This window comes from Pteropus medius, unplaced genomic scaffold (assembly GCF_902729225.1).
Source record: "Pteropus medius unplaced genomic scaffold, Ma_sr-lr_union100, whole genome shotgun sequence".
In the NCBI taxonomy this organism is placed as follows: domain Eukaryota; kingdom Metazoa; phylum Chordata; class Mammalia; order Chiroptera; family Pteropodidae; genus Pteropus; species Pteropus medius.
This window is the reverse complement of record NW_024351729.1, coordinates 18,215,144-18,228,282: the sequence shown is the minus strand read 5'-3', so window position 1 is coordinate 18,228,282 and position 13,139 is coordinate 18,215,144.

The window sequence follows — 13,139 nt, the reverse complement described above, 5'->3', positions numbered from 1 at the left end:
CTGTTAAAATTAACAACAAAAAGTACCATCATAATGCCAATTCACTCTTTCGAGCAGTCAAGGTTACCTACACCAAGCAAGACATTTATACCCATAATAAGAGGCACTTTGTTATTGCCCTAGGATCATTCATATCTGTTGTTTATTCTATTTGGGCTGTTTATTTATATCATAAATAAATGATTTTTAGTTTTGTGATGCAGACTCTATCCAGTACCCCGTTGTACCTATCACGATTTTAATCTGGATCTCTGAAGATCTTTAGCTTGTTTCATAATGCCTAACTTGGACTTATGTTCACAGTCAGCCTCAGCTGGCTGACTCAAACTCTGTATCTTATCAGTCTCTTTTGGTTGGATCTAGGATCCAACCCAGATTCTTCCTGGATGAATTCATGATACCCATGGTCCCAGTCTATGTAAACTTTTCAAACATGATCTCCTGTATGCCACTCTTGCTTTTGCATTCTATTGGGCTAGTCTTCATGTCCTGGCCTGGCCCTTCTCACTTCCCTGGTGACTCAGCAGCAAAGTGACAAGAGAGTTGAGAATGGGATTGATTTGGGGAATGGAGTATTGGAAAGAGAGTAAGGCCAGAGTTATTCTGTTGTGTAAAGGAAGGAATGCATAAGTTGCCAAGGAATGAATAAATAAATCTGGGCAAGTATTGGGGCAAAGGTTCAAAATGATAGTAAGGTCAGGGATAAAAATGTATCTGATGCTTGGAGATCAATCCATCGGAAAGAGGCAAGCAAGATAGGATATTTAGTAATCATTGTAAGAGTTTTTTTCTCACATACCTTTTTCAAACCTTTGTTGGAGTATAAGTTCCAGTTTAATAATACAAATCCATTGGTGGTGGAAGAACATGGAGAAAGCTGTTTTCAGGGAAAAATAGGAAGTAAAGCAAAACAAAACAAAACAAAAAGTAAACAAACTAGTTCCTGAAATGTGAAGGTAGAGGAGGAACAGAAGCAAATTTGGATTTGCGTAGTCAGCTATGGATCTAAGGACAGACTTAGTATTAGAGTTTGGGGGGAGATCAAATGTAGGGTTAAGGAATTTGGAGACAGAGAGGTAGATGGTCATTACCAGTGAGTGGGAGCTTTTTTAAGGTTACTCTTCACAATCCCTGATTTTCCACTCCCACTCCTGATTCCCTACTCCTTTTCCCCCTAAGTATATTATTATAATAGTTTAAACTCTGTTAAAGTAGATGATACTATTCTAATTGCTGTTATGTATTCCCTGCAGGCTAGATTCAACTACCTTCCTGCTAGCTACGCTTCTACCTCATTGTCACCCTCTTAAAAAAAAGGATTTCAGAATATGAATGAGTGACAATATTATTATAAGAATGTTCTTTAATCTGCTCTAATTTACGAAGAAAAAGGAATTCATTCATTCTTAAATTTTGATACTTTAATGATTACTATAAACAGATTATGTAGGGCCAGATCTCAGAATGGTCATGATACATACATAGTACTTAATGAGTTTCATTTAGTACTTAAGAATCCAGTGCCTAAACTTCTCAATCAGAGGTTGGCACGTGGTAGGTGCTCAGTGACATTCATTATATGTGAATACAATATTTCAAGATTTCATTTTGATAAGTAGGTAGGATAAATTCTGTAACTTCTTTGGTCTTCAGGGTGAAGTAATTATTTTTTCACAAGTAATTATGTGCTTTTGTAGCAGTCTGAATTCAAATTCTGGCTTATGTTTCTTAAGTTCTCTAATTATCAATTTTTTTTTTGGCTTGTAAAAAAAGATAACATCTGTAGATTTGTTTTGGTTTTAACTAGATAATGAACATAAGATATTTAATCCTTAATATGCTGTCTGGTACATTTAAATATACTATCTAGTAAATGCTCAATAAATATTAGTTTATTATTAAAATAACTAATAAGTGTATGTAAATATAATGTTTAATTAGATATAATTAAATGTAACATATGATCATTATATAATATTTCATTATTAATAAATATTAACATTTTCTACAGAGGCAGTTTTATTTATCTAGAGACTGTCTTAGACGAAGAAACCTTAAAAAAGATATCGATTTGTCATTATCAGAAACTTTAGTGAGACAAATGCTAAAAAAATTGTCTTATTTTGTGAGCAGATTCTTCTCAACCCAAATCTAATCTGTTTCTCAGTGATACTGCACATTTTTACTTAAACTCTTCTAGTCGAGGCCTTAACTGGGTTCAGCATCTCCTTTAGCCCCTCTGCTTCTCCTCTTCCCACCTCCCCAATTCGTTGTCTGTCTTATTGTCAGATTTATCTTTTAAGGGCCCTGTTCTGATCTCGTTACTCTTCTGCCTAAGAATTGTCAACTCCTTGATCTGCCAAGCACAGCTTTCAATACCCCTGCTAAATTATGTTTTCAACATTATCTCCCACCGTTCTTCTCTCCTACCACTACGCCTTAACCAAATGGGGTTAACTGCTGGCCTGGACACCCAGACTCCCTGCCTCATCTCATAGGGTTCTTTCTGCACGGAATACCAGGACTTCGGGTTCAGAAATTAATCCATTCCTTTCTCTTTCCAAACACACCTTAATCATGACCAAAAGATAGAACAATAGCTTTTTTTGAAGGCTCCATAGAAATAAATTCCAAATATGCTTCAGTAACTTAGTAAAATGTTGAGCAACCTATATACTTATGATTTGCATGCTCAGATATTAGAATAGCTAATGCATTTACATTGTATATATTTTTTACCTTAGTTACTGGGGAGAGTTGATGTAACCCTCAAAGTATTGCTTCATTTTCTTCAATCACAGGATCTGACCCTATATGTAAAATATGCCAAGAAGTTGTAATGGCATTCAAAAATGCCTTTGGACGTTTTTTTTACTCTTTATATCTGTTTTTTCCATACTGTCATATTCACACATTTTGTTCATTTAAAAAATTTTTGTTTACTAGACAACTATTTTCTCAGGTGCCACAGTGTGCCAGTATACAGAGCAATTATACTTCAAAATGGTGAGCTTTATGAACAGAACTATGTAAGTTATATGATAAATAAAAATTAAGAAAATTAAAAAAAAAGATTCTGAGGAAGGGACTATTAATTTCGTATGCACTGCCAAAGGCCATAAGATACTTAGTAATATACTAATGACCCTTTTTAACCCATGCAAATTAATATTGCCTGCAAGTTAGTATAACAGTAAATTATACAGGAGCTGAAGAATATTGGACAGGGAGTCTAAAAAAACAAGTTAAGGTGTTTGACCTGATGCCATATGAAAATATGTTAACAGGATTTCATACAAAGAATAGCTCACAGTCTAATTTTTATCTTCTTTCAAACCTAAATATATGTCCTCAGTGTTAACTGCCTATTGATTTCAAAAGGTGGTACGGACTTACAAAATACATGTGACGAGTTGGAATGAATTAGACTCCAACCATATATCACTCGTTCTCTGTGGGAGAGAAGTTCATAAATCATAGAAGTGCCTTGAAATGCAGGTTTTGCAAAAAGATGGCAACATTTGTTTTTCTTTGTTAGATAGGCTTAGGAAACTCTTACGAAATTTAAATTCTGCCACCCCAAAGACAACATTAACCTTTGTTAACTCCTTACACACATTTATTATTAAGTATGTTTTAAGAGTTTGATATCCAAACCTTACTAAAGCTTCGCAATGTTTAAGTTCTTAATTTAGTGATAGGAACTTGGTTGTTTAAAGAGAGAAGTAGGAAATGAGCATTAATGATAAAAGGATATAGAAGAAATATTTGAAATATCCGAATATCAGTCTGAAGAGTTGATATTGAAGGACTCCAAAAGAGAGTTGTTATGATTAGGATTCAAATCCTAGCACTTATTAGCTGCATGATTCTGGGCAAGATGCTTAACTATTTTTTTTTTGCCTAAATTTTTCCACCTATAAGTAAGGAATGACAATAATGGGACCTTGCCAGGGGTATAATGAGAATTCTATAAGATAAAATCAGTGTCTGATATTTTTCATTATTACTGAACCATTTTTCATATCATGGAAATATTAGTCTGATATATTTAATTACTTTTGGAAATATGCTATGATTCTCAATTTTAAAAATACTCCAATAGTTTTAATATTCATTTTTTTTGTTCGTTTAAAAAATTTTTGTTTACTAGACACTCAGGTGCCACGGTGTGTCAGACATTATAGTCAAAGTTGAATCAAAATCTAGTCCCTACCGTACCTAAGGAGCTGGCAGACTGATGACAGCGCTAGAACAGCGAAATTCACAGTTACTGTACAACATCAAACTAGAATGAACAAAATGTGGTGGAAGCACAGACGTTCAGCTACTCCAAAGAAATCCCATTAATAACTTCACAGTGAAGGGCCCCCATAAGAACTGCGAGGTATCAAAGGTCCTCATGCAGCTGCAATGGTAGACGCGCCTAAGAGCGCCAACACCTCCAAAAGTTCTCTTGTAGTTCTACCTTTTTCAAATGTGACCCGTCGGAGTTTCCAAGCTGCTTTTAAAAACAGTTCCATCTGATAAAGCCCAGGCGGTAAGTGAAACCAAACAGTACAACACAAGAAATACTCAATGCCAAGGTTTCCTTGCCATGCCTCTCTCTCCTTCCAGTGGCCCAGCAAACACTGAAGCATGGATTCAGTCTACAAGTCCTTAAGCAGCACCTCCTCCTTGCCTTTGTGTCAAGTCTTCTGCACCCATCACACAGGAAAGATCTTGGGAAAGCTCTATATGTAGCAGTACTTTGCTATGGGATCTTATAGGTATGCTAGGGACCTCTCTAGGCACTGGGGGTGGACCAATAAATGAATTAAACACCTGGCCTCACTAAGCTAATATTCCACTGGGGTGAGAGATGGTAAATATATAAGTATATAAATAATGTAAACTGAAGTCCAGGCAAGTGCTGTGAGGAAAAGTAAAAGATAGCATTAAAAGACTTTTAAAAAGGGTGGTCTGTTAAGGCCTTTGTAAGCAGATGACATTTGAGCAGGGACTTAGGGAAGTGGAATGAAGAAGCAAGCCTTGCAAAAGTTAGAAGGAAGAGACTTACTGACAGTAGATGAAAATGACCCAGACTGTTGTAACAGAAAATGGAAATGTTTGCGTGCAGCAAAGGAAAAAACCATTAACAGCAACAACAACAACAAAGCCAACTGACTGGGAGGAGATATTCACTTATGATATGCCTGTTAAGAGGTTAATATCTAAAATATATATAAAGAACTCATGCAACTCAACAGCAAAATAACAACAAAGAAACAAAAAAACAATCCAACTAAAAATGGGCAGAAGACCTTAACAGATATTTCTCCAAAGAGGAAATGCAGATGACTAATAGACATATGAAAAGATGCTCAAGGTCACTAATCATCAGAGAAATGCAAATTAAAACCACAATGAGATATCACCTCACACCTGTCAGAATGGCTGTCATCAGTAAATCATAGACCAACAAATATTGGTGAGGATGTGGAGAAAAGGGAACTCTCATACACTGTTGGGTGGGATTGCAAATTGGTACAGCCATATGGAAAACAGTCTGGAGGTTTCTCAAAAAATTAAAAATAGATATAACTTTTGACCCAGCAATTGCACTTCTGAGTATTTATTCAAAGAAAACCAAAACAATAATTCGTAAGAATCTATGCACCCCTGTGTTCACTGCAGCTCTATTCACAATAGCCAAGATTTGGAAGCAACCTAAATGTCCATCAACAGATGATTGAACAAAGAAGTTATGGTTCATAATAACAATGGAATATTACTTATCCATTAAAAAATAAAATCCTACCATTCTCAATGACATGGATGTACCTAGAGGTTATTATGCTGAGTGAACTAAGTCAGAGAAGAATAAATACCATAAAATTTCATTTATATGAAGAATCTAAGGAACAAAAAGAACAAACTAATCAAAAAGAGACTCACAAATGTAGAAGGCGACCTGATGACGGACGGAGGGAAGAGGCTTTTGAGGGACTGAAAGAAAGGGGTGAAGGGTTAAAGAAATACAAATTAGTGGTTGATAGATGGTCATGGGGATGAGGAGCACAGCATAGGGAATGCAGTTAACATTAATGTAATGGCTAGGTGAAGAGCCAGAAGAGAGAAAGAGCAATTAGGAGGATCATTTTATAAACTATATAAATGTGTAACCAATGTACTGTATACTTGAAACTAATATAATAATAATAATAATAATAATAATAATAATAATGAAGAAAATGGCAATGAGGCCCATAAGGTCTCAGGAGAGCAATTTGAAATAGGAGTGGTTTGAAATAAATTGAGAAAGGTAGATGGGAAAATCAGAGCAGGCTTTGAAGGAGAAGTTGGGGTAGGGGAGCTGCATAAGCCCTTTTCATTTCAGCTGACATCTGGAGAACAGTCTCTATGGAGAGTTAAATGGAAGCCATTGGCAGGGGGACCTTCTGGTTCTTTATTCCTCGGTTTTTGAACTTGCTATTGAAGATCTGAGATTTCCAGGCCATGAGTCTTTGGAAGATGGTGCTTGGCTCACTCTTAAGTCCATTTTGTAGCCACCTGTCCATGGAGTTTTTCCATGTCATCCCCTTTGGCATTTTGCTACCCAGTTATAACCCATTTGTGTTTTCTCAGTACATTAGTGTAGTAATAGGCACTCCCATAGACTTTACTGTAAATCAGAACCTTCCCTTATCTCTGCCTCACCTTCAAGACTGTTTTCATGATTTTCAAAGACTTTGACTGTCCCACAACGGTTGTCATTTAACTATGTCAAATAAACATGTGACATCAAATGTATAACCTACATCCTAGCTGTTAGACACAGAACTTACTGTCTTTTGATGTGAAAGGGTAGTTTTGAAACAATTGAATAGCAAAACATATCACTTTAAAATATTGTCAATATTGTTGACTAATCTTATGTATCCTGCAGTGTTTTTTACCCTCAAGTTAGTTGTTTATTTTATTTAACAAATACGTTGAGCACATCAGGCAATGCTAGATGCTGGACCTGCACGTTATGTACTGTGGTCACTGTGGTCAGTGGATAATCACTTAAGGAAAGATTTGGGATAATGCATGAATGTTTCCTGAGGTTTTGGTTAATTATTATTATTTTTTCCTGAGTATGTATGTGTATATATTATATGTATTATATATTACATACACATACACCCACAGTTGACTCTGAACAACACGGGTTTGAACTGCATGGGTGCACTTATACGCGGCTTTTTTTCGGTACATACCTGCACTGTTTTCTATGCACGGCTGGGATTCTGTGGATGCGGAGGGCTGACTAGATGCATTGGTTCACACCATTTTATGTAGGAGACTTGAGCATCTGCAGATTTAGGTGTCTGAAGGGGTCCTAGAACCAATACCACATGGACACCGAGGGAAAATTGTAGTAGTTGTTTTTGAGGAGTCAAAAGTTATATGTGGATTTTTGAATGTGCAGGATTTGGCACCCCAACTCCTGCATTGTTTAAGGGTCAAATATATATGTAAAAAGTGTATATGTGTGTCTGCGTGTGTGTGTGTGTATGTATGTGTATATATATTTGTGTATGTTGTATACGTGTGTACATCATGTAATAAAATAGTTACTGTTTATTTATCTCTTTGTGCCAGGCATTTCCCTGATTTAAGCTCCTCAGTCACCATGCAACATGTTAGGTATTAGTCACATTTTAAAGATTAGGAAACTGTGGGGTTAACTTGCCTCAAATCAGGAGATGAAAAAGCCAAAGAACCAGGATTCAAGTTCAGGTCAATGTGACTCTAAAGCCAACTCCCCCAAACAGAAGGCATTTGGGGCAAATAAATTTACTTTTAAGAAAAGCAGAACCAGGTTTATAAGTCTTTACCATCAAAATCACATTTCTGTTAAATCGTTTAGCATTTCTCCAGGGCTTCCCAGTAAAGAGAGGGTATTTTATTTTAAATGAACACACACAGAGATTTATATCATTGACTTCATTTTTTATTTTTCATTTTTTTGGTATTGTGTAACACTCATCTCCATTTTCTTCTCTTTGTTAGCCTGTTGCTTCTCCATAGATAAAAGATTGCAGAAAGCTGTTATACCACATCCAAGGAAACACTCAATCCTCAGGCTTTTACAAGCTTTTGTAAAACTGTAGTGATATTGGTGAAAAATGTCCTGGCTGGTAATATAGTGAACAGATGAGCTCACCCCTGGTATGCAAAGCTGCCGAATTAGCTGGTTAAACAGGCTGCTGAGATAATTACATTGTCTGTTTGTGACACATTACACCGGTGCACTTGGGATTAACCTATTCTCTTGTGTCTACTTCTGATCAGTGTTTTAGACAGCCTTTTATCTGATGAAGGAGCACAGACATCAAAAGAGAAAGGGGCGTGGGTGAAAAGAAAGGGCTCACATAGAGCTGAAGAGTTAAATTTTGTACTTAAATTACTGAACATGCAGCTCTTATTTCTATAATTTTAGTTGCTCTCTAGAGACCTCTGCTGGAAGTGATTGGTATAGATTTTCCTTTCCAATTCATTGTGATTTACATTGGTCATTATATCATAAACTCAGTAACTAATTTACAAAATGACTTATCAGTGTCATATCATGCACATAACACACTAGTTATAAAGCTGTACTTAAGACAGAACAATTTGCATTTTAAAGGTTTCGAAGGGCATTCTAATGCTAGAAATACACTCTGATAGTCAATCAGCACACATTTATATATTAAGAATCTACTGTAGGTTTAGCAATTATAATACTGTTTGTTTGTTTGTTATTTCCATATTGTTTTAATGCTGTTGAAGCCCAAGTGGAATTATTTATTTTGAAATTAAATATGGCACATTATAAAAACAAACAATAACAACAACAACAAAACAACCAAAAGAACTATCCCTTAAGTTCCATATCATTATCCTGAAGAGGAAAAATTATTCAGAGCTTCTGATTATGTGGGAATGTAGTGCACATAAGATTTCATCAATGATAATTTAGACAGAGAACAATTAAGAGAATAAATAGAAAAATCTACTCATTAACAGCCCCTAGCAACTCAAATTGAATTTAACCAACTATTGAGCCTCTGGCTTCAGGGAGATGCAATTTAAAGCAGGTATAATAGATTTTAACAACTAAAACTTGTTTGTCACATTGTACCAACTAAGATATTAGTTAAATGGTGCAAGAAATTTCCTTTAATGTTAATGAACATCAAATTTAACTCCTGCTGTCCATTTTGTTTTTTCTTTCTAAAATAGCTGTGCTTGACTTGATAGGCCAGTATTCAAGTGAAGTTCTTTCAAATGAGTATATAAACTTTAGGGGTAAAATTTGGCTCAGTCGAATCTGCATTTTTTTAAGCTGTTTTCAATGTAAGAAAACTTAAAAAAATATTGTTATATTCTCTCTATATAAATATGTTCCCAATATAATGTCACATGCAAAGGCTCTGCTAACTTCATTTGCAAATTTCTGTAGAAATCTTAGAACATATGTTGACTTGAGACCTCATTTAAAAGTAATGTGTTTTTTTGATGATTTTTAAAAACATTCTCATCAAGAAAAATAAAGTCTATGTTCACCATTTCTACACGAGTCATTACTTTAAATACAGACAACAGTGAGAAAATAAGATAATTTTATGTTTTCACTATCTCAGCTAATATGCAGTATTCTTTAAGTGTGTCTTTATGAGTTTCTACTCATCATTTTACTAAATTTTGTGATAAAACAAAAACGAGTGACTGAGATAACCTTATATGATGAAGTTATCTTCCAGTCAATTCAGGAAAAGGTGAATTTTTTCTTACAAATTTTTGAAAATATTTTTGACTGCACAGCCATGAATTGTAACCATACCCTGATTAGTACTTTGACCTTGGACCTAGTAAGTATCAGATATCCAAACTAATGGGAATTATAATAATATTTTCCAAACTTTTATAATAATGTCTTTCAAACTTTTTTGCTTTGATTTAGTTTCTATGTTTATGCACAATTAATAATGTACTTATAGCATAAATGCCTCTATTTTATTAATTCAGTGGGTATGAGTATAAATGATAGTTTTATGAAGTACATACTATGGGCCAGCAATGTGCTAAAGAATTTGCATATGTAATCTTATTTAATCCTTTAATGATTCAATGAGATGGTGATTATTATACCCACTTTACCAATGAGGATATGTGGCTTAGGGAAATTAAATGATTTGCTGAAATTAGGATGGCTCCAGAATGGTAGACATCTGAATTCAAACCCAGATTTCTTTTTACTCTAAAGCCTAACTTGAGTACTATTGTATACTGCTTCTGAAAAAAATGCACATTAAATGTACAATTTGTAGGCTGACTGCATACTTTGGAAATTGGATAAATTTTGTATGTATGTCTCAAAAAGAGAAGAGACTGGCATTCAGAGTAGTAGGATTGGAACTCAAGTTTCCAGTATCTGAAGTCCATGAACTTTCCACTTAGTGGCAGCGATGATATCACAGATTCAAGAAACTAGGTTCAATTTCTTCAATACAGAAAGCATTCAGAGCAGTTTTGGGAAAGATATTGTGGTGAGTGACTTGGAAATAAAGTTTGTTTGAGTTTATATCCAACAGTGCCACTTAAGTAGGTGTGTGACTAAGCAAGGCATAGTATTTTTGGAATTCTATTTTCTCATCTGAAAAATAGGGATAATAACACAAGTCTTAGGGAGTAGCTATGAAAATTAAAGATCATACTAAAGTGTCTGGTATAATAAAAGTACAAGGTTGGTTCCCATCTCATCTTTCTCTCAGAGTAAATTTTGGGAAATTTAGTATGTATATATGATGCAATTAGACATGAAACAATGAAAGAATACTATAAAACTACACTTGATAAGGTGCAACCCTGATATGCAATAAAAATTCTACCAATATAGGATGGAATTTTGAGGGAATGTTCAAGGAGAAAATTGGGCTTGAGATGAACCTTGAAAGATGGGAGGAGAATTTATATAATTTGAAAGAATGGAGTCATTTTTCCAAAGAGGACAGCACTAGCTCAATTGTTTGAGTGTAATAAAAGTCTAATCCAGTTACAAAAATACCATTCCAACAAAAAGCTTTAATGGGAATTCTGTACTCCAGCAGATGACCCATTTATTTAAATGCCACACAACATTCAATACTAGAGAATTCCTTGATGACATGACAATTTACTCAATTTCTGGCAATTGGGTGTAATTTAATCAGCATAGATATTTAGGACGCTTTACTGGCAGTTAGTATATTGCCTCTTGAGTTAGCGTTCTCCACTGAGCCCAGGACTGGCTGCTGGACTTGACCTTCTTTTCGAGAAGGGCATTTCTGTGCTTTACCACCCATGTTCTAAGACCACTTTTGCACCTAGCTCATACAGTAGTTCATCATCTTTGCCCTGTCAGCCATTACCTTAATCTCTGCAGAGTCAGCATTACTTTCATTCTAATTTATCAATGATTAATATGATTAAATTTGTTCACAAAATCCTTGATGAGTCATGAACAGTAAAAGTGGAACAAACAGGAACATCTGTCATTTATGTTAAAATTTGGGCCCTTTCATAAACTCTTGGTAAGAGCATATGTAGTGGTGGCCTTTTTGGAGGGAAATGTGTCAAAAACTTTAAATCCACACATTTTTTTTGATTCAGCATTCTATTTCTAGAATGTTATACTACAGACATATTTACAAAAGTGTCCACAGAAGAAAAACTGAAAACAAGCTAAACATAAGTCAAGATGGGGATGGGTGAATTAGTTGAGATATATTTATGCAATGAACTATCATACGGCTATTTAAGTTAGATTTGTAGGTGTTAATTTTGGAAAGACTGCTAAAATATATTACTAAGCAGAAAGAAAGGAAAGTTGAGAACAATATGTACTTATTTAGGCAGCCAGTTGACCCAGCACCATTTATTGAAAGGGCATTCTTTTTCCAGCCTCTCTGTAGTGCCACTTTTGTTGTAAATCAAGGTTCAGCATATATGTGGCTGTTTCTGGACTCACTGTTCTGTTTCATTAGTCTAGTTATCTATCCTGCGCCAATACTACATTGCTAAATAGTTTTGCTTTATAATATATCAGTTTCTCTCTACTTCTTCAGTACTCTTGGCTCTTTGTATTTTCCTAAAAATTTTATAATCAGTTGATTTCAATCTCGCACATAAAACTTAACTCATTTTAAAATTTTGATTGCATTGGATCTGTACATCAGTTGGGGGGAGTTGACACCTTAACAATTCTGAGCCTACGTTACTATAACCATTGAATATATTTCCATTTATTTAGGTCTTTTAAATTTTTTATCAGAAGTGGTTTATGGTCATATGAGAATAGTTCTTTTATAGATTTCATTAGATTTATTTCTAAGTAGTTTATGTTTTTGATGTAATTATAAATGGCATTGTTTTAATGTAGTCTAACAATCAGTCTTTAGTAATTTATAGAGAAATTGCCGATCATCAAAAGACATCATTAAAAAAACGAGAAAAAGCCACACAATGCTTACATGTATGCAAATATATACAATATCCTGCAAAGTAATAACAAAATGATAGACAACAAGTTTTTAAATGGCAGAGTACATGAACAGATAACTTACAAGAGCATATCCAAAGGACTAATAAACATATAAAAATAGTCATTAAGGACAAGAACATTAAAATTACAATGAGATACCTTTATGCAACCACTAAAACTGACTAAAAATAAAGAAAGCAGATTAATGAAAAACAAACAAACAAACAAAAAAAAACAGATTAATCCTGTCAGAGAAGATATAGAACAGCTGGAACTCTCACAGTCACAGCTAGTGGGAGTCAAATTTGGGAGCAAAGTCTATAAATTGAAAAACTGGCACCATTTCTTAAAGTTGAGTGTAATAAATAGTATGGGCTAGCAATTACACCTCTATGTAAATACCCAATAGTAATTCAAGATCTGTGCATCAAAACACTTGAACAAAGTGTTTATAGCAGCATTATACTTAATAGTCCAAACCTGAAAATAATCAAATGTCCATCAACAGTACGAGGGGTATATAAATTGCAATTTTTAAAATATTAGAATATAGCATATTCTATATACATCTTCTATATTTCTATATATTTGAAGTTGCACAGTA